We start from the raw sequence: 19074 nt of genomic DNA on the forward strand, positions 1-19074 counted from the left end.
CATTTGATGGTTTGCATTCAATTTGTATTCCAATTGTTCACTATTAATTTATATCCATTCAAAATTTGGGTATTCACACAACGTAATTATATATATCACACAATGGATTTCAATAAGTTATGTTGTCTAGTTTTAAGCTCATACAACAGAAAATACTAGAACACAATTGTCTTACTTTAAATCACACAACAGTTAAACTACAAAACCGTTATATGAAAATCTCAACCCACAACGGCAAAAAAGTAAATTTTGTTGTGTGAACTGCTGCACATGGATGAGTTCAGCATCTGTCGAGTTCTGGGACAACGGTGTTAAGGAATATACATCGACTGACTTTATATCATACAACGGTGAATTCACCATCATCTAATTTTTCATCAGACAACATCGAGATAGACGACGGTGAGTCTCCAAATCACACAACGTTTTTTGCTGTCGTGTGATGCAGTTTTTGGTGTAGTGATAGATATTTATGAATAATCAACACAAGTTTTGCTAACGCAGTGTAAACCTCACCACTGAAGAAACATCATTGCAAGGTGTTTTAGGTAGCCCACACACAAGAACAATCCACCATGAAATTAAGTTCTTACAACTCACAAGTTGTGGTATTCAACACAACCACTTTACAAGCATCACAGCTAACTTGTTCACAATTTGACGACTCTATTCTACACAAGAATAACACTGCCTGATGTTGTTATCAAGAACAGAAACTTTCTATCTTCTTTTGGAATAAGCACCTCACTGATCTTGAATGATATGCACGCAATGACTTTAGTGAGCAACCACAAATAACAGAAACAATGAGAGTTTTTCAAAAACAGTTTTCAAGAGTTATTTCTCACACAAAGACAATACCTTTTGATTAAAAAACTCTACATATAAAATGCAGTTTCAAAACCTTTTATAGAGGAGCAAGACTCCCCTTCAATCAAATCACTTTCGCATCACCTAATGAGATACATATGGAAAGGTTTTAAAACTGAAATCAAAACTTCCTATCTATGTGATATGCATGTTGAAAACCTTTTAATGCAAATAAGTATATCAAATCAATTTAATTGATATGCATATCAATTTAAATCATATAACATGATATGAAATGAATACCACTTTTACTCAAGATCAGTGAGAGTGATCATCCTTGATTTCCTCTTGGTGATTTAATCCTGCAATCTTCTTTTATTAACTAGAACCACCGGACAACCAGGAGAGATACTTTCCAAATCGTTTGCAACTTCTGATCTCCTAGTGATCTTGGGAAAGCATGTGTTGAATGGTAATAGCCCAATATACTTACACCGACGCTTAGTTACATTAGAGTTTCTTCAAGTGCTTATTTTGTTTCTTATTTGGGATTTGATTTTGCTTATTTTTGTTGTATGTTGGATGTATGATATGTACATTATAGCATGCATGTTAATAAAGAAGACTTTTGTTTATGTGAATTTTACTTGAAAGGATATATCTTGTTCTGGAATATTGAACAACATCAAACATGGACTTGATTATTTTTATGTTTCTCTAATAAAACTGATTGCCAAGTCATATATCGAAGTTAATGCATCGTATGTTCCTTTCTGAAACTCGCATATTCATTCACTAAAAAGATCCCCTTTGTATAATTGGAGGAATTGTATGTATGCTCAACAATCCTAATCCTTAAGATCATCCCACTATATGAATCGTACATTAGAGTTCCTTCAAGTTGCTTATTTTGTTTCTTATTTGGGGTTTGCTTTTGCTTATTTTTGTTGTATGTGTGTCTATGTATGCAGGATGTATGATATGTACATTATAGCAAGTTAATAAAGAAGACTTTTGTTTATGTGATCGAACATGTTAAATCTTCTGTGATATTTTACTTGAAAGGATATATCTTGTTCTGGAATATTGTACAACATCAAACATATATGGACTTGATTACTTTTATGTTTCTCTAATAAAACTGATTGCCAAGTCATATATCGAAGTTAATGCATCGTATTTCCCTCTCTGAAACTCGCATATTGATTCACGAACAAGATCCCCTTTGTATAATTTGAGGAATTGTATGCATGCTCAACAATCCTAATTCTTATGATCATCCCACTATATGAATAATATCCCCAACTCACTTATTTCTCAAACTCAAATTTGAAAAATTCAGAGCATTATAAAAAATTCTCCTAGTTTGACAATAAAGAAAAATTGACGAGCATGATTGCAACTTTTTTTTTTGTACTCTTTCTTCTAGAAGGAACAAAAAATTTATTTCATCAAACTTCATTTACAATCAGTTTCAAATTAAGAACATTGAAAGGTCATATAATGAGATTCTGACCAAAATGATATTTTTCAAATATTAAAGGTGCATGTATTGGTAACACCCAAACCATTCTGTCCTAAATAGGCACAGGCGAAACAGTAGCCCAAATATCTGCGAAACAGCAGCTGCATAGACGACTCTTCCACCCACTTCCCCAAATAAATTGATATATTCATAAACCATAAGCTCCTTAACAACAATTACAATACCCATATTTATAGGGTTAACAATACTTAGAGAATAAGTAGACTTGAGCTAAAATGGTAAGCTAATTAAATGTAAATCCTAAATTAAGTGTAAAACGATACACTAAAAATATCTAAATAATGAAATATCAAAATTACTAATCTATGATAAAATACTAAAATAATGCATTAAATGTTGCCCATATGCTCTGCATCACTCTCCCATCACTCCATGCCAAGGGAAGAGAGCTCCATTTCTCTTTCATTCACAGTTTCACACTTTATCAATCTTTTTGTTACATTTTTTTTTATTAGAAGGAGAATTTTTTTTTTTTTGAGGGGAACGGAATCAGGTTCTATTAAATAACTACGTCACTGCGTCAAGCTTGAGGGTTTTAAGAAACCACTCATAATACAAGTTCAAGCATAATACAAACTGTCAAAGCAGCCAAAGAACTCCTAACCAAAAAACTACAAAACCTAAAGGAACTGCAAGGGAACGGGTGAGCAAAGCTCACTTATGCGAAAAAGAAATCCTTCTCTTGTGCCTTGGAATCTTCGACTTCGGTGGAATAATTGTTTGTTCAAAACCTCTATGATGACATTTCAGTCTTCTCACATCTTCCGTGAAGGGAATAAAGTTGCAGATGCTTTAGCAAACTATGGTTCATCTTCTTCTGAAATGGTGTGGTGGGATTCACCTTCTTCATCTATCTTTTTGCACTACGAGAATGATCATCGGGGTCTTCCTCAATTTCGTTTTCGTTAACTAGCTAGAATTTCATTATGCTTGTTTTTTGGATTGGGAGGTTTAGGTTTTTGGTCCCCCTCCTTTGTATTCTTTTTTCTTGTAATCTCATGGAGTGGTAAGGGTCGAGTGCAAATTGATAAGGGTTCAGATAGGTTTGGGTAACAGGAGGGGGAGAGGTGCTATTTTTACACAAGTAAATAAAATATTTTTTTTCTTATCATTTCTCCAAAAATAAATTTAGTGCTTGAATTAATTTCTTTTTGTTTAGATAGAATTTTCTCATTCAATGAAGAATGTACCCTAAACGGTGGAGGTCCCATGAGGCATTAAAAAGATTCAATTTAAGTATTTTGTTTTGAATTAAAAAAAAAAATTCAGTATTTTGTGAATGAAAAAAAAAAAAGGTTTGTTTTGTAAATAAATTCAAATTTAAATAAAATATCTAAGTTATAATTTAAATTTGAATTTTTTGTGTTTTTTAATGAGTCGGTGGCCAAGTACCAAGTTAAGGTTGGAATCCAGAAGGATAGACGAACCCCCTCTATATATTTCCTAATCCTTATCTCCACTTTCCATTCTTTCTCTGATTCTCTGCTCTGCTCTTGTCTTAAGAAAAATTTCCCAATTATCGATCTCTAGCTGTTTGTTCGTTCGTTAATTACTTTCGATCTCCGTTTTCTTCCATGGCGGCGGTGATCCCGTTTTCTTCCATGGCGGCGGCGATCCAGAAGAAAATAGAGTCGCTCCAGTACTGGAGGGATTTCTTTGCCACTGCAAACAACTCCACCATTTTCGATATTCTCGACCACGCCATCACCGTCGCCGCCTCTGATTTCCCGAAGGAGTTCACTCGCCAGAGGACTCGAATTCTCGATTCGATTCAACGTTTGGGTTTGGGCTCGGATCTAGGGTTTTGTGCTGGTGCTGGGTCCAATCAAAAGGCTGAGCAGCCTTCAAAGCCATCGCTCAAAATACGCATAAAGATCGTGAAGCGAAATGTTGATGGTACCCTGATCGAACCCAGTTCAGATGAAGCGAAATTGATCGAGCCCTATTCTCATGATCTGATCAAGCCCGCACCCTGTGTTGGTGTTAGTGATCAAGCAAAATCGATCAAGCCAAAGCAGCCGTGTTTGGATGAAGCGGCTATTGAAGCAAAGCTTCAGGCCACAAAGAGAAAGCTCCGCGATCGATATCAAGAAATCGAGAACCATAAGAGGCAGAGGAGGATTCAAGTCTTAAACCATCTTCCCAAGCAAGACTTCAGGATTCGATGCCCTGCTGCCACTGCTAAACCCAAACTTGGAAATCATTGGAAACCAGTACTAAAAATCAGAACATAAAAAAAAATAAAAAAATTAAAAAAAAATCTGAAATGTTGACAATATTAATATGAAAAAAATAACTCTATCAAGGCTTGACAAGATTTGAAATCAATGTAAAAGAAAGTCCACCGTCAAGTCCCTATAAAATGAATAGAGCACTACTACAAATATGACATTTAATGACAATATTTAGATGACATTTGCTCAAAAACGTCATTAAATACCCTTTCTATGACGTTTTCTAATGGAAACGTCATGGATCAAAATTTCGTCTCAAGTTTATGACGTTTTCGAAATGTCATTGTAAGTCTTACTATTTGATGACGTTTTTAAACTGTCATCACTCTTATGACGTTTTTCAAATGTCATTAAAAAAGTTTTCATGACGTTTGGTAAGTGTCATGAATGAGAATAGGCCATGACGTTCTGAAAACGTCATTAAAAAAGTTTTCATGACGTTTGGTAAGTGTCATGAATGAGAATAGGCCATGGCGTTCTATAAACGTCATGAAAAATGTTTTCATGACGTTTGGTAAGTGTCATGAATGAGAATAGGTCATGGCGTTCTCAAAACATCATTACAAAAGTTTTCATGACGTTTGGTAAGTGTCATGAACAAACTTTCTATGACGTTTTCTAACTGTCATGAACATACTTTTTATGACGTTTTCGAATTGTCATCGATTCATGCCACATAAGACGGCACCAGTAGAGACGACGTTCTGCATGACGTTTGAAAAACGTCATAAAAAACATTTTATGACATTTTTCAAACGTCATTGAATGTTTTTGTGTAGTAGTGGAGCGAGTTAACAATACTGGACATAAGCCTAAGCGCCTGATAAACATTAATCACATGATAGTATTGGCAGAAAAAATGACATGATTATATTGAACAAGCAATGAACTAAAAGATGCACAACACAACTGACTTCTACCGACACAAATACATATGAAAAGTTGCTTGTAAGTGTCAGTTTTGCAGAGACATGTGGCATTTGCTCAAATTTTGCAGTACAATGGTGAATTATTTGTCTTCATGAGATTAAGATCAAAAGGATTATCTAGTCCAATGCTCAAATTTTGATGTTTCACCATTAATCGAGACAGTCTGATTATATGCATTGAAAACCATTTTCAAATAATGACGCAATTCATTGAGTGACTTACCTGGACATGAAGACTTAGAAAGTGAAGAGGCCAAGAATGCAGGTCATTGTGTTGAAATAGTGTACAATTGTGGCTTGACATTATCCGAATACAGAAAATTTATAATTGAAAACGATATCAGTAACTTGATATTTAGGCTATTTAGCATATAAGACTAACTACTTTTTTGAATTTTGAGGATTGGAAATTCATTGCCTTTTGCTTTATTGAGTTCAATTGAGAGTCTGAGAGCAGAATTCTAATGTTTTGCTCGCTCCATCATATGAATTTATATTTGTGATTGTGGTTGATAGTTGAAAGTTGAAGAAATTGTCCATTCTAGTTAAAGTTCAAAAGACAAAGTAGAGATAACTCGACATCAAGATGTACGTAGAAACAAGCAAAGGCCACTGGCGTTGCATATATGCTATAAAGTGGCTCCGCCACTGGCTGGCCATTAGTATGATTGAATCACCAAATCAAACCCAACCATATCACATCAAGGAGATTAAATTGCAGTACTAAGACCAAAAGAAAAAGAAAAAAAAATGAAAAAAAAAAAAAAAAAACCAGCAGGCAGCAATATATTTTCACTAAAAAAATTGAGTGAATCAATATAATTTTTATATCAATGTATCTACAATGGTTTCGATTTTCACTTTCATCGCCCAGGTGGGTTGTAATCAACGCAAATAATACCTGGCAAACAATAAGACCTCAAAATGCTCAGTTTCCATCAAAAATTCAGAAACCATCTATAAATTTTCAACAAATTAATGAGCATTTTTAAAGGCATCTTAAAGGCTGTAAGGTCTTCAATGACTTGTACAGACTCCGGCCGTGCTTCAGCATATTTCAAGTCTGTTTCGCATCCCCAAACATGAATTGCAAGTCAGTCTCCGACACTTGGGAGATGACTGTTGCAAATTTGTTTTTGTACCAGTTCATGACATCGTCCTTCTGAATGCTTCTGAGTTGTTCTGCTTCCTGTTTTGTATAGTCAAACATATACTTGCAGATCAACATTTATTTGAATAGTTCAGAGCTCGAGCATTAGAAAGGTCTAGGCAAAGCTTCCAGCAGGCAGAGAGGATATATACACTACATTTTATCGGTAATCTGTAACCAATATCGATTGGTTTCATAATGGAGGGATGGATCTTTCTCCAATAGCTTTGCAATTGGTCCAGCTCTGTAATTCTCAAAAGAGACATCATCCAGTCATTGCTGCAAATGCGACCACATTTTAGTTATAAGAAATTCCGCGTCCAACAATCATATATGATATATCGTTTTGCAGATGCTCAATAAGAAACCCACACGAGCTAAACCAAGTACGTGAGCATAACAAAATAAAATCAGATTCCCATGATCAAGAAATGCCTTGTACATTTCATTATGGCACCTCAAGTTGCAAGATCCTATAATCTTGGTTTTAAAAACTGTATACATGCATAGTAATCTTGGTTTTAAAAAGTGTATAATCTTGGTTTTTACAGTTAACAGTTCATGCTTCTGAAGTGTTTACAAAAAAGATTGGGTAAAACCTTAACCTCGTATTATTATTAATTTATTATTATCATTTCGCTATTAAGGGGGGACAAAGCCCCTTAAACTAGCAGTTTCAAAGGAACCTTGAATGCTTACCAACAACTCCTCCAGTCTATTTATAAAGTTCTCAACTCTCCTTTGCAAGTAGATCGGGTTGTCCTCAGCTGACTGAACGCAAAAATAAAATCCAAATGTATTGCAAGTAACCCACGGGCCACAATGAACAGTACAACCAAGCTGCTCCTTCGTCCTATTTCCAGAAGTACAAGGGCAATCGTAAGACTATACATCAAATTATAAATTCATCCAACTACAATATCACATACAATTTCTTTAGCTAATAAGAGTAAATGTAATACTCTCAGACTCGATAAATTACCTTAGCTGATTGAAAAGTGGTTCCTCCACAATTTCATTGAAAAGATCTAACACGGCTCTCAATCTAGGGGACTCGATCCTCAATTCCCGCTCAATTTGAAGCTGCAATGTGAAATCAAAACCAAGGGCCACACATAAGCCAAAGGCACATTTATATAGAAAACCAAAAAAATAAATAATTAATACTTATTCACCAAAATTGTATAGAAAACCTAAATCACCGAATTTGTTTTAGACTTATTCTTCACACTGATATCTCTAATGAGGTTAGCAGAAGGAGGAAGACAAATACACTGTTCACTACGCATCAGTTCAATTGGAAGTGGTTGTACACCAAAATTTGTTTTAAATATATCTGAAAGCCTGATTGCTTCTTTTTCTGACAAATTTCCATGACAGAGGCTTTCAATGTACACCTGTGCATATTAAGGAGACAGTAAGTTGAAATAATTCTATCCTTTTTACAGGAAACTACAATATATAATCACTAGACATCACATCTAACAGCCAATCTCCAATTCCTCCAGTATTTCTTACCACTCTCTACTTGATGGTTACACATGAAACTGGAAAAAAAGGAAATCAACAATCCTGGACTGTTTGTGTGTACTGTACCTTGGACCAAAGCTGAGGAATAAATGACTTCACATCAGAAATAGAAAGTCCACTTAAAATGTGCAACTTCTCATCAACATCATACAATCTCTGGAACAAAACTAGCAACTCTCAAGCATGTAGAGTGACTCAAAGGCTTCACATTGGTGTTCTTTAACTTTCGCTCCATATCTTCTTTAATAACCTGTTAAGTGTACCTGTCATAAACAAGCCCAAAACCAGCAAGGTATTCTTATCTATATGAAACTTAAACCAGACATAGAGCGGATAGCAGGGATGAATGTCTAAGCATACCATAAAACGATCAGAAATTGGCATGAAACTTTTGGTTGTTTTCAGAATCTTTGACAACAGAGCTGGAAGCTTGTCATTGAAACCGTAGACCCTTAGCTCCAGCCTGTCAGTCGATACAGATACCAAAGTTTCCAGATTGGCAGCACTAGCCTACATGCAGAGATAAGTCAATGAGGACAACCTGACCAATATTTTTCTACAAAATCGAGTATACCCTTCATAGACATCGGTAAACATTTCTTTAGTTCTCAAAATTAGCTACGCAAGGCTGGGGAAGACTACCATTATAAATTAAATTCAAGTTCAAAATAAGTGAGTTGTCAAGAATGGAGAGAGAACACATTTGTAATTTATAACTTGTATGATAAAAGGTAACAGCAGGTTTAGGGAAACATCGGTAAACGTTTCTTTAGTTCTCAAAATTAGCTATGCAAGGCTCGGGAAGACTACCATTATAAATTAAATTCAAGATCAAAATAAGTGAGTTGTCAAGAATGGAGAGAGAACACATTTGTAATTTATAACTTGCATGATAAAAGGTAACGGCAGGTACTTTATTTGGAAGTTACCTAAACCAATTTTCTAATTTTCAAGTCTGTACTATAAGTTACTATAGAATTCAGGTTCCTCTAGTGCACAAACTTGGATGCAGACTACACGGAGATTAAAAAAATGATCGAAATGCAAGTGTCTTCACCACCCCACCACCCCCCCCCCCAACAAAAAGAAAAAAAAAAGCATTAAGCACCAGCCATTAAAACTAAACCACAAAGGCTTTTGTCAATATGAGATGAGGTAATAACCAGATAAACAATCTCATTCAGCTCATCTTTGAGGAGGGATACTATAGTTCAGTCAAGACACAACTCTTCATATTATCACATCCACCCTTGGGATTGATGCGGAAATAAGTATTTTGCCCACGGAAGTTTTCAAGTACTATCAAGTTTGTACCAGAACTTCACCAATGGCTCATCCAGTATACATCTCGGAGAAGCTGTATCTGTAGTATCAAGACCATCAGAACATATGAAAAAATCAGTAGGAATGAACTCATTCTTTTCTGGGAGATGCAATGAAACATCAATTTCTGGAGGGTCATTCCACAAATCTATCAAAGATGGAGATATATCTTCCTCAGTATAATGTGACCCAGACCAAGGTTCGCACCGGAAATTTGAAACAGTTAAAACAAATACACGGAAATGTCAATGCTTAAAATTTGCTTCACTTAGTATAACCCAGAAAACAAATGCTTATGGCATGATTTAACATATAAATAGACAGAGAAATCAAGGTCCACTCTGAGTCACAAATAATAAAATTACAAGGGATAACACGAAAAAACCATCTATGAGACACTTCCTATAATGATGCAATGAGAAACACAATCTAAGAACACCAAAACAATAAAATAGAACAAGATATATAAGAAGCACCCTTCTTCTGTTTGGCGTAAGAGACAAATATTACCTTATGTTTGGAATAGATATAGTGGGGAATGTGAGATTGAATTGGTTGAAAGTGGGATGATATGTAGTCATCAAATAAGTCATGTTTTCTAGTTTATTCTTAAAATGAATTAAAGTAATAAGGGTGTAATTGATATCATCTATGTGAGATGTGCTTAGTTTTACGGAAATGGTAAAATTTGACAAAGTTTCATGCCCTAAAGTCATACAAAAATGTGAGAGCTTTGTAGTAGAATATTTATCTTATGGGATTTTGAATCATACGGAACTTTTAATTGTGAGGTAATTTCTTTCGCAACTTCTCCTTTACGTTTGTTTGAAGATCCCTTTATATGTTTTTTTTAAGTGCTACCAATAGTTAACGGAGTAACTAGAGCTTGGATTATAATTCCATTATCATCTATCCAAATGTACAAAAGATTTCAAAAGTCCTTAGTGGGAATTATTTGTGCCTTTTAAGGTCATCCTTCTCTTATGATGTGTGTTCACTCATTTTTCAGGAAAGATTTTTAACAAATCTACCTCTGATTCACTAAGTTTGGTTTTGGCAATTTTTTGGTTCGTTGGTTAGTATGTGTTCATAAATCAATGTGTTTGAAGCAATTTCCATGTGAATGGATTACATTAGTTATTTAAAATCTGATTGGTGGGTATGTGGTGTGTATAGTGTCGGCAGAATATCAGGTTTTCCTGGATCAACACATTGTTTGTCATTTCATAAAAAATGGAGGATTTGAATCATAAAGTATTTATAGACCTGGGAAAAAAATGCAAACAGTACCTGACTTTTGGTCCATTAGTAACTTTAGTACCTGAAAAAAAAAATATCACTTTGGTATCTGAAGTTCGGACCCCGACCTAACTTTAGTACCTGAAACACTGTTGGCCGTTACGGCGTCAGATAGGTGGCAAATATTGAAGGATAATTTTGTCATTTCATATTTTATTCATTATTTTTTTTCTTTAAGCATTTTTCCTCTCTCTCTCTCTCTCTCTCTCTCTCTCTCTCTCTCTCTCTCTCTCTCTCTCTCTCTCTCTCCCCTGTTCTTTATTATCTTCTTCTTCCCTCTCTCCAGATCTTCATTTTCCTAAGCACCAACCCTATCATATCACGCATAACTATCATATGATGGGTTTCACATCAGGCAATTGCATTATTTAAAGGCACGTGATTTTTGATGAACATCAATTCCCCATGAAGTTCCATTCTTTTACAACCCATTCTTCATCACCCTCAGATCATCATAAATCAATTCCATGTTTGTTTCAACTTCTTGTCATTTATCTCCACATTCCATCTCTCAGTCTCAGCAGAACCAGTACTTTCACCTTGTGCGAGCCACCACAAGCAACAACAATGTTTCTTCGGACTTTGATTGCAATAATCAAGATCCTACTGATACAACAAATGCATTTTTTTCGCGGCTTTTCTTTTGCTGACCAGAATGGTGGGTCCTCTTTGGCTATCAAGAATCTCTGTAAGGCTATGACAGCAAAAAAGGCATCAGAGATATCAGATAACAACAAAAATCATAGGGATCAAAGCGTTTTGAAGGAGATTAACCACAATTAAGTAAAAATTATCAAAAATAACGCAAAATCTCAATTTCAGCCCCATCACAATTCACATGTAATAATCAAGAACAAGCAAGTAAGCATTTTAATTGCCAAAGCAAACCATAATTACACACAATCCCAACTACCATCGATGGTGAAAACACATCATTAAACACCCAAAACCCAGAAACACGAGCAAATTACAAAGCTGAGCAGCCTAAATCAAGATTGAAGACGCCTTCGACAGTAACAAAAACCAATTTCAGAGTAACAAACAATAGCCCATGTAAGAAACCTAATACAAAAAACACAGTTGCAATATCAATTCAATTCTGCTACGCAATTAAACATTCAAGAAGCAATTGATGAGGAAGGCAAGATGAAGTGTCGTCATCGTCTTGGGTCAAGGTGACGACACCTTCGACGGTTGAAGTGCCCTTAAGGATGGCAACAACCTTCTTGGTGGCAGCGACGACCGTGAGGGGCTTGGGGGAGGCGGCGGCGGCGAGAGACATGGATTGGGATTGGGATTTGATGGGGAGCTTGAGAGAGACACTGTGGAAGGCGGAGTGGATAGTTGGGCAGGGGTTACGGGTTTGAATTTGGGCAAAGAGAGAGGGGGATGAGTGAGCTGAGAGCATCACAGAATGGGCTACTATGGCCGCCAGTGCTGCTTGCATTGGTTGGTGCAGAAGGGGAAATGAAGATGATGATGACGATGATAATCCACCCCATTCTGTGTAAATTTCAATCGACTCAAGACTGGGTAAAAATGGGAACTTACCCCAATCTGCAGGGAGGAGGAGGAAAACGAAGATCTGGAAAGAGGGAAGAAGAAGATAATAAAGAACATGGGAGAGAGAGAGAGAGAGAGAGAGAGAGAGAGAGAGAGAGAGAGAGAGAGAGAGGAAAAATGCTTAAAGAAAAAAAAAAATGAATAAAACATGAAATAACGAAATTACCCTTCAATATATGCCACCTGTCTGACGCCGTAACGGCCAACAATGTTTTAGGTACTAAAGTTGGGACGGGGTCCGAACTTCCGGTACCAAAGTGATATTTTTTTTTTTGTCAGGTACTGTTTGCATTTTTTTTCCCTATACACCCATTAGAAAAGGAATGAAGGACTACGGTGCCATGGCTAAGGTTTTATACATTTTTCATTCTGCCAAAAAAAAAAAAAACAAAGGTCTCCAATCTCTTTGATAACTTCACATATCTTAATTTTTGCTTGAGGATTGTTGAGAACTGACATCACTTGAAGTTTAAGATGATCTAATTTTTATGGATGCTAATATAGGGTTTCTGTTTACTGACTAGATACTCAATCTATTTGTGTCAGTTTTACAGCACCTAAAATCAATGGGCTAGAATTTTGTTTCTATACTTTGTATGTCATGTTTCCATATTTTTTTTATTTTGATAGTACCCAGGATGTATGTAAGAGGCATTTTTTGTATTGTCAAAGATGTATGAAGGAGTTGGTAGTATGTTTCTTTCGTGTCATGTATAAGAGTTTTGGTTGAATGTACTCTTTGATGAAATATTTTCTAGCTCAGGATCCTTTCACCTTACTAGAGGTTCTTTTATTGCAAGATAATAGCCACCAAAGAGACTTCAATAGAGGAAGTTGGGTTTTTTTGATGCGATAGAGGAAGCCGGGTTTAAACTCATTGTTTCCATGGTGGTTGTCATTGGTGTCCAAAAAAAAAAATGGCATTGTAAATTGAATATGCAAGGAGGGACTTGAAGAAAACATCTATGATCACTATGCCAAAAAGGCCTTCAGACGACAGAACTGTTCTGTCGTCTGAACGAACAAAAATGTGTCGTCTAGTACGGTGTCGTCTCTTGGGGGCATCAGACAACAGAAGTGTTATGTCGTCTGATTTTTCAGACGACATAAAAAAATAAAAATCTTGTGTTGTCTGATGAGTTTTGCATTTTGGGAACATTGTGATCTGTATCTTTAAAAGCATTCAAACAACAGTTTTGTATTGTCTGATAAATAAAACAACCACAGTATTTTTTAAATGCTATTGTGTGAAGCATATTTGCAAGACTTATTTGTGTGGTCTGAATGCCCTTAAATAAGAAATATGAAACCTCGTATGTAGTGTCTTCTCTCATACAACAACAATTAAAGGTTGTGCTAATTTACTTTAAACGATAATTATATGTGGTCGTAAAGAGCATCAGAGGACAATTAAGTGTCGTTCTAGGGTAGGTTTGTATGACATTTAAGTGTTGTGTGAAAGGTTTTGAAATTATACATATGTGATGTTGGGAAATGGTTTAGACAATAGATATCATATTCTTTCTGTTATGTCAGTCTCATTACGACGACAATTTACTGTCGTTTGAGATTATTTTGACAACAAATATTTGTGGTCTGAATATAAAAAGGACCACTAATAGTACATGTTTTATATTGTCTGTAATCACGTCCAATCACACTTATTTGTTGTTGTTATACACTTTAGCCAATACTTTTAACTAACTTATGTTGTTGTTTTGCCTTTCAGACTACAATTTTCTGTTGTCCCATTGTCAAAAAAACAATAGACTTCTTATTGGTTTTTGTGTTGTGTCTATGCAGCTGCAACCACACGTTTTGGTGTGCTTTTGTTGTAGGTTGCAGTTTGTGACGACACATTTTAGTAGTCCCCTGTACAATTGGTATGCATGCATTCTGGAAATTAAAATTGGCTATTCCTGAAACCATAAAATCCACATCCAAAATCATATTGCAATTTCCATTAATCCACCATTGTCTCATGTACACAAACCTAATCATCAACATCAGTTCTAAATGGCCCATATCTACTAATCTGAGCAGCCATCAAAATATATGCATGCAGTACTGCTTGCTAATAATCCAGAAGCACTAGACAACATAGCAAAATAGCTAGCAGTACTGCAATCAAAATCTGGCCTATATATATATATATATATCAACTATGCATGTCCAAACGCTGATGCTACATATCCCCAACTATTAATTAACCTACACACTAGTTATCTTTGAACTTAAGAACATACTTCGCCCACTCTGCCCGGACAACATCAGCATTCTCCACTGTGTGTAGTAATTTGCTTTTTTTTTTCTCACTGCAAGGACAATAAGGACAGAAGCTTAGTTGATCACAATTGATTAATCCAATAAATCACTATTACAGTAGATTAGTTACTGATTACCTTAGCACTCCACTCTTGGTTTTTGTCCTTAGCACTCCATTAATCGTGTTTCCCAGATCATTTATAGAAAGCAAATGAAAAAAAAAATATTTAATTCTGAATTCTCACTTCACCGGGAAATTGGATGGGGAAGACCAGCAAAAGGAAATGTAAAGGATCAAAATAACAAGAGAATGCTAACCTTAAGAAAAAAGCCACAGCCAGTCAGTTCAAGAAGTCCCTGCATCACAATTTTATGGTGAAAAATTGGAAAACCATTGGGCATAAAGAATTAAGCACGTATGGGATACCAAGGCTATTTGCCTTGAGAAGTTCAGAATCATCTTTTTAACTATTTTGTACCTTTATGACAGCAACGAGAAGATTCCTCCATGCAAGAAATTGTTCCTGCAGACAATAGTATAAATTAAACAAATGCGGAAAATTAAGCTTCATATCTAGCACTACAAAGAGGATCAGGTCTAACTCCATTTATATACAAAGAGGATCAGGTCTAACTCCATTTATATGTAGGTAGCAGGATATGCAGACTCATATTCCTCAAGTTAACTTTGTGATCACTAGTCCTGTGTCACTAAATCTGGACCAACTGTAAATCTTATAAACATTACACATGCTTTATTCATTACAATGCTAAAACTACAAGATCCGCTTATTCGTCCGTTCATTCCTCATGTTATCTTACATAAATTCCTGTTTCACTAAATCATTTATAACAGCAAACAAAAGCTTTATCTACTGCATTACAAGTTAAAACTAAAAGGCTGCTCATTCATCTTACTGTTTTTACATTGATACAAAATCTTGTTTCACTAACCAACTCTAACCCTTTCTAACATCAAACAAAACTTCTATTCCCTGTGTTACGATGCTAAAGCTCAAACTCTGAATGGTCAACAAAATTCATCATATCATAAGTAATAATTCTTGTTTCAGAAAACCCTAACCAACTCTAAACCTTGCACTAAAAAAAAAAAAAAAAAGTTTGATGACCACATTGCAATGCTACAACTAGTCCCACCTAACTAGAGAGAATGCTTAAAAAACTTATAAGACAAGAGTTAAGGTAAATAAATCAAGTGACACCTACTGCAGAAAAAAAAAAAAAAAAAAAAAAAACCAATAAAGAGAGGAAGCTATAAGGAAATATGTAATACTCACCTTACTGATCCTAAATATGTTGCAAATCCCCCCTTCTTGATTCCCAATCTTGATGATCTCATGTTGGCAACTGCAATCCGGTGTTCGTATTGCCTGAATTCAAAAGCGTATGCATTGAAATCAGAAAGTCAATAAACATAGTTCAAATTAAGATAAAAACTTAATAATAACACAAAATTAATATTTTCAAAATCTATTATTCCTGCTATCAATATTATTTACATATTTCCTCAAAGGAGAAATAATAACAATATCTAACCAGCTTATTAGCACTAATTTACATTGAATCATTTGAACTTACACAATAGCTAATTAGTTATAACATAAAGAAAGGCTCTGCCATTTTTACCCAACGTGCTGGAACACTTCTCGACAAAAGCTGCAAAATATCAGTTGCCTTGAAAATAATGTCTTCATCTTCAGCCCCTTTAGTTTTAGAGACCTTCATTTTACCCTCAACCTGAGCATAATTAGAAAACCAACGATTTAATATGTGCATCATATCTTACCCAATTTGAAGTAAACTAGTGGTGAATCCAGAGTAGATTTCACAATGATCAACAATCCATATTAATATACAAACTCTAGAAGAGTTGTCACAGACAAGATTGATGATACATACCAGATCTAGCTGTAAGACTGCTGAACCAATTCTTCCACCTTAAAAATTAATGAAACAGATGTCATAAATGTAGAATAGTTTACCTCCAACATAAGCCTAGTAGATTCTTTGAGATTTGCTATATAATTGTAAGAACATTTTACGGAGCTTATCATCGTGACACGCGTAAAGCAATGTGAAGTCCATACACATTTTACACATCTTTCCAAGCATCATTTTAACTCTCTAACATACCTAGTAAAGAATGCTTTCAAGTAGCCTACATTGACAAACACACTCCCTTTAGATACTGAAAATAAAACTTGAATAAATATAACATATGGCTATAACATCAGAAAAGTTTCGGATGGAATCATGAAATTGAGTCCTTACCAACAGAACTTTCATTCATAGATTCGCTTTCTCTTCAAAAGTGTTGGAAATATAATCACTGAACCAATAAGGAAAAGCACAAATAATGTTTTAAAATCGTAGAGGTCCTTGACTGACTTAAGATCCCCAAGAGCAAGGCCAGCCTGAAAAAATAACCAAAACCAGCAGCTATCAGTTACTGAAATGAAAATTGAACCCTCTTCTTTTTGGACTCCACTTTGAAGCACATGTGAAGATATTAAGAATTATCAATAGTGAAGTGTGGAACTTACCCCTCAAAATACATCAGTAGTAGTTTCTTTATAAGTTTTCTTTAAAATAGACTAGCTTTTTTCAGGTTGAAAACCAAAAGCTTCAGCATGAATCCATGATAATCCCAACAAAGTTACTAGCATCAAGTTAAAGATAATTTCGCAAGAGTTAGCTACCACAGCATTTCTCAAATGGATAGATCACACTCAGCAAACATTCCTCAAATAACTACACAGCAGCCTTACTAACGATAAATAGGATAAACAGGTTTGCAATTCACCATAAATTCTTGGAAATACTCGACAACATTGCTTCCATTAAGATTCATACAATTGAAAATGGGAGAAATTTGAACAATAAGAAGTCTAGAACTTCGGGATGACCTTCTATTACCCTCTATATTTATGTCCTCATTGCAGACAGCATAAGCATGAAGAACACTTACTTAGAGGAGGGTTCATCAAACTATATGCTTGTGTCATGTACAGGAGTCAAGTACTAGGAACAAAATTAACTTTCTTTACATCCGGACGGGTCATACAGAATATAATCAAATAAAGACAGTACTTTACATAGGGTTTTTTTTTAGGATTATACTATGTTAATAACATAATATATATATATATATATATATATATATATATATATTTGGCTACATATGTTGGTGACATTCTTAGATATTTAATTTAGCCTAATGTTATTAGGAACCAACTATCCTAGTTGTTCTAGAATTATTTGCCAGACAGATTTGATGAACGAATAGAAATCCTCCATTGCTGAATCTTGAATACCTCTCCTCTAATTGTACTTGCTGTCTCCATAGACTATCTAATATCTCATACTTATTCCTCCGTTTATTCTGTTCCGCCTTCTACAAACCATAACCTTTCTGTTATATCCTTTAGTTTCATAAGGCCTGATCTTACTACCAGTTGGTTCTATATCACACAATTCAAACGGGGCATGATGTGAGGGAACTCCAGTAGACACATGGTGCAAAGAGAGAACAAAACCAGAAGCTTTACTAGAATCCTTTAGTCAATCAGGATAGGTGGTGAATAGTGGCTTAATGCCTAGATCAGTCGATCTGCCACAGTTGGCTACAGGCTAACTTTGCTAGCTGTTGGCTTAAGACCAATAAATTATAAATAGGCTGTTTATATCTGGACCCTAGGAGTAATGGGACATGATGCGGGGAAAATGCAGTAGACATATAGTTCAAAGAGAGAACAAAACCAAAAGCTTTTCTAGAATCGCCAGTCAACCACGATAAGTGGTGAATATTGGCTCAGTGCCTGGATCTGAAGTGCTGGTTACAGGACCTTGCTAGCTGTTGGCTGGATAATATAGTCCTTATTTATATCTGCACCCTATGAGTAATGGGCCTTGATGTGAGGGAACTCCAGTAGATACGTAGTGGAAACAGATGATAAAACCAGACGTTTTTCTAGAATTGCTGGTCAACCACTATAGGTGGTGAATAGTGGCTCAGTGCCTCAATCTGCCCCAGCTGGCTACAGGCTACCTCAGTTAGCTGCTGGCTGAAGACCAATATATTATAAATAGGCCAGGTGACTTAACTCTATTCATCTCACACATTCATTTAGAAACAACTAAAGAGTAAAGTGTCAAACAGAAAACCTCAAGTATTCCCGAAAGAATTAGAGTATATTAGATATTGGGCAACCCAGTAATATACTTGTGGTGCCTGCATAATGAATAAGAATACCTTGAGCAGACCAAGGAGTAAAATGACAAGTACTCTAATCATCTAAAGCTGATTAGATAATACAGCCAAGAAAACTAAGTTGCTCAAACTATGGGTTTTAATTACCCCATTTCGTTTTCTCCTACAAATTCCTGGTCATGAATTGGTGGGTG

General features: G+C 35.4%; 2 long non-coding RNA genes across 2 annotated transcripts; both read right to left on the reverse strand.

Annotated features, from left to right (window-relative positions):
- Positions 1 to 6278: 6278 nt before the first annotated feature.
- On the reverse strand, positions 6279 to 8387 carry LOC112191690. Its single transcript, XR_002933067.2, has 5 exons — positions 8266 to 8387; positions 7943 to 8066; positions 7652 to 7752; positions 7369 to 7522; positions 6279 to 6948 (listed from the first exon to the last, which is right to left on the reverse strand). It is a non-coding gene; the product is annotated as an uncharacterized LOC112191690 (long non-coding RNA).
- Positions 8388 to 16647: 8260 nt separating this feature from the next.
- Positions 16648 to 17093, reverse strand: LOC112191701. Its single transcript, XR_002933072.2, has 2 exons — positions 16942 to 17093; positions 16648 to 16828 (listed from the first exon to the last, which is right to left on the reverse strand). It is a non-coding gene; the product is annotated as an uncharacterized LOC112191701 (long non-coding RNA).
- Positions 17094 to 19074: the final 1981 nt, after the last annotated feature.

This window comes from Rosa chinensis, chromosome 1 (genome assembly GCF_002994745.2).
Source record: "Rosa chinensis cultivar Old Blush chromosome 1, RchiOBHm-V2, whole genome shotgun sequence".
Taxonomy (NCBI): Eukaryota; Viridiplantae; Streptophyta; class Magnoliopsida; order Rosales; family Rosaceae; genus Rosa; species Rosa chinensis.